This window comes from Mus caroli, chromosome 15, assembly GCF_900094665.2.
Source record: "Mus caroli chromosome 15, CAROLI_EIJ_v1.1, whole genome shotgun sequence".
Classification (NCBI taxonomy): Eukaryota; Metazoa; Chordata; class Mammalia; order Rodentia; family Muridae; genus Mus; species Mus caroli.
The window spans coordinates 2,107,737-2,112,260 of record NC_034584.1 but is presented as its reverse complement, the minus strand read 5'-3'; the positions used below and the strand labels follow the sequence as shown (position 1 = coordinate 2,112,260).

The 4,524-nt window shown below is 40.6% G+C and overlaps 1 pseudogene; it reads right to left on the bottom strand.

Moving 5' to 3' along the window:
* Positions 1–3,190: 3,190 nt before the first annotated feature.
* The window catches only part of LOC110310728, a 49,131-nt pseudogene continuing 47,797 nt past the window's right edge, over positions 3,191–4,524 (bottom strand).

The following is a 4,524-nucleotide window of genomic DNA, read 5'->3' as shown; positions in this document are numbered from 1 at the left end:
GCTCTGTGGCTCCCGCCTGTCCCAGAAGCTGTCTGCCTCTGTGGTCCTCACTCTAACCTGTACAGACTAAGTTCGGCGGAGTCCCGGAGCCAAGATGGCGCTCCCTGCAGGGCAGATCACTGTCCTCCGGCTGCTACTTTGCATTTTCATTTCTTTATTTAAAAGTCAAGACTACTACAGAATTTCTACATTTAATCATTTCATGCGTGGATATCTCTGCGTACATATAAGTTTGTTCATGTGTGCAATGGTGGTGGTGGTAATGTGTGTGTATGTGTGTGCACACGCATGCACACAAGTGTATATATATACTTATATGTGTACAGGCAGAGGCCAGAGATAACCTCGGGTATCATCTTCAAAAATACTGTTCATCTCCTTTGAGACAAGCAGAGTCTTTCACTGGCCTGAAGCTCAGCAAAGGAACTAGACAGACAAGCTAGCAAGCCTCTGTCTCAATGCTGTAATAGTAGCACTTACATCTTGGCATACTCCTCGGTGGTTTAGTTAGACTTAAAGCCCTATCAGTAGGAAAGCATTATGCCTGGCGTGGTCAACCTAGCCAACCTATGTTTGATGAAGTTGCAGATCATAGAGGAGATCTATTCCCACTTTCCTAAACCAAAATGATATCTAATTGCATTATAAATACTCACCTTATACACAGAGATAAGTGAAGTCCTCACCCTTATCATAGAAACGTCCTTTTGCCTCAGACAGAGACCATTACAGAAGGCCACAACTGCTCAAAATTCAGAGAACAAGTGGTAATGGGATAATAGCTATGTCTGTAATGAAACCCTGACAGTGCTCAGGGGGCACTACAGAAAAGGAAATGGGGAAATATAAGAGCCAAGGGGCCAGAAAATGTGCTGTTAGTATTAAATACAGCCCCAGTTGGCATGCCAACACCGGTGTGGGAAATCTCACAAGGCCTTCCCTCTGATAAAGTGCTAAAGGCAATTAAAGGCTATGGAAGAAGTCTTCTCTGGGGAAGAGTACCCAGTCCCAAGTGGCCATCTGTAAACATATATACACAAGAGCAATACTAATAGACTCAGCAAGTTGTATATATGTTTAAATGTGTATGTGAGAGGGGGGATGGAGAGAAGCGAGAGAGAAACAATAAATAGGTCATGAATTTGAGAGAGTGGAGAGTGTGGAAGGAGGATAGAGAACGGCGGAAATGGCATACAACACTCATGCATGCAATTCTCAAAAATCAAAACCCCTTTTATCTAAATTTTTTAAAGTTTATTCAAATGAAAGAACAAAATTTTTCAAAGGAATTTTTGACTGAAGAAAAAGAGGCTTGCTCAGTCATGCTGGCCATTGGCCCCACATTTCTTAGCATTCCAGAGCTTTCGGTCATAAGAGAGTTAGACTAGAGTATTGGTTTTAAGTCTTTACAAGTCTGCTAGGATTCTACTATGGATATACCCAGACCTGGTCTTCTTTCAGCTGCATTGTTTTTAATACTGTTTCAATGCTGTTTCTCCATATTTGTTGTGTGTCTGTAAAGTTGTTGATCTCTTCTGCATTGGTTTTGGTGGTTTAGATAAATCTAGGATTTCATGCATTTATTTCAAAATTCTTAACATAATACGCTTTCAAAGTTGTCCCATATAAAATACTGAATTTCCTTGGTGTCTGTTTTGACATTTCCCTATACATTTTTGACTGTGTTAATTAGGATCTCTGCTTTCTTAGTTAGCCAGCTAGCTAGCTAGTTAGTTAGTTAGTTAGTTAGTTAATTAGTTAGTCAGTCAGTGAAAAGGTCTGACGATCTTGTTTATCTTCTCAAAGATCCAGCTCTTAGCTTCATTATTTCTTATGGTCTTTTGTTCTCTAGTTCATTAATTTCTGCTCTGCTATTTATCATTTCTTCTTGTTTACTGAACTTGAGTTTGGTTAGTTCTTGTTTTGTTTTTTTTTTTCAAATTATTGAGGTGCATCATTAAGTCATTTATTTGTGCTCTTTCTGAATTTTCATGTTGGTGCTATAATTTATCTGCTTATGACTACTTTTAATGTATCCTAGAGGTTTTATTGTATTTTGTTTCTATTTTCACTTAGTTCCAGGAATGTATATTATTTCCTTCTTGATTTCTTGAGATTCCTTTGCTGTTGTTTTTAACCTCTGTTGCATTGTGGTCAAAAAGAATACATGGAATTATTTCAAATTTTCTGAATTTATTAAATTTGTTTTGTGTCTTGATATGTGGTCTATTTTAGAAAAGCTTCCACAGGGTGCTGAGTAGAGTGTTCATTCTTGGATGTTTGGGTGAATATTGTATGATATGTCAGTTCAATATATGATTTCACTTAATTTTCATGTTTCTTTGTTTATTTTTTTATCCAGATAACCTATCTATTGGAGAAAATGAGTATTAAAATCACCTACTATTATTGAGTTGGAATTAGTCAGTATCTTTAACTTCTAAAATCATAAATGAACTCAACACATTGTGTGTGGTGTGTGTGTGTGTGTGTGTGTGTGTGTGTGTGTGTGTGTGTGTAAAGGGATGTAATAATAAGGAAATCAACTTTGAATGGGAGTTGGGAGAGTCACTGGAGGTGTTGGAAGGGGGATACTGATGGGTAGAAATGATGTAAATACACACTCATACATGAAATTCTCAAAAATGTTAAGCTAAATCTTATATTTAGTTTCTTCTTATATAACACACTTCATCTTTTAAAGGACAAATATAAATTTTTATTATATTCCTTTACCCACCATGACAAACTTCATTCTTTCATTTATAATAAACCAACTTAAAGACTGTAGACAAATTCAGTATCACCATGAAAGCCTAACATCTTATGTGGGACAAAATAGTCTCTTGATGTTGCATCTGCCCTGGTCTTATACAGAACCATAGCTGTGTTAGCTCATACTTGGGTGCTTTATCCAAAAACATAACCTCTGAAACCCAGAGCTTGCACTGTGTCATGCAAAGAGAAGCAAAACCTAATTTCAATAAAATTATTTGACTGATGTAAAAGTTAATTATTTTTTCTTGAATAAATACCTTATTGTCTCTTGTGTGCATTCTAAAGTTTAATGGGTTTTTTTGGTTTTTTTATTTGGTTTTGTTTTGTTTGTTTGTTTGTTTGTTTGTTGGCAACTATGTATTTATTGTGTTTGTGAGGGAGAAACCACAGCAGGAAGAAGACTGGGTCTAGTCTAGAGTTCCTGGTGAAAAACAGGAAGGTTTCTGCTATAACCATCACAGAATGAGACAGGGGCTCTCCCACGGGGCTTCTCGAGCTTCTCAAAGTTCTTCAGGATGATGTCATATAACACAGTGTAAGCATTTCAGATCTCCATGACCATTAGACGGATCTCCTGGTACTCTATCTTGTCCAGCTCATGCACCAGCTGCCGATAATCACCCACGTGGGGCTGGCTTGGCTGCTTTGGCCACTGCATCACCCCTCTAGGAGAAATACTTAAGAGATCTGTGTGTGGAAGCCTTCCAGCTTGGTACAAAGGCTGGTCATCAGCTCAAACGCCTTTTCCCGGACAGCCACACCAAAATTATTCCCATCCTCTCTCCAAGGTATCTGTAGCTGCAACCAGGTAGTGACCAGATTGAGTTGCTCAATAGCATCCTTGATCTCAGGTTTTAGGTGTTTCTGGAGGACCACGATCTTCTCATTGTAGTTCACTGGGCCACAGGGAGGACCTTTGTCGTTTTTATCCCCCTTCTTCTTTTCATCGTTCTCTTCCTTCTCATATTGCTTCTTCTGCTCTTCCTTCTCTTTCTCCTTGACTGGATCAGGTACTGGGATGTCCAATGGAGCCTTCAGATTGCTCAGGTTGGCTTCACTGAGAACTGGCTCCTTTAAGAATGCATCCAACATCTTGGTTCTGGGACTCCGCCAAACTTAGAAACTTAGTCTGCACAGGTGAGAGTGTGCACCACAGAAGCAGACAGCTTCTGGGACAGGCGGGAGCCACAGAACCGCTGAGGCAGCACCCTTTTTGGGCCACAGACATCCAGCCACCCTCCCAGCCAGGGAGGACACCAGTCCGCCCTGCATGGGAGCCCTCTGCCTCAGGAGCAGGGAGCGCCATCTTGGTTCCGGGACTCCACCGAACTTAGGAACTTAGTCTGCACAGGTGAGAGTGTGCACCACAGAAGCTGACAGCTTCTGTGACCTGCCAAAGCAACACAATAACCTGGAAAATGTCCTGTTTTGGGCCTTCATCTTTGGCCAGGAGGAGGTCCAAACACCAGATATCTGTGTACCCTCCCTGTAAGAGGAGAGCTTGCCAGCAGAGAGTGCTCTAACCACTGAAACTCAGATGAGAGAGCCTGTCTCCCAGGTCTGCTGATAGACAATAATCAGAATCACCAGAAGAACAATCTCTAAAGAGAGACAACTATAACAACTCCAGAGATTACCAGATGGTGAAAGGTAAACGTAAGAATCTTACTAACAGAAACCAAGACCACTCACCATCATCAGAACCCAGCACTCCCACTTCGCCCAGTCCAGGGCACCACAACACAC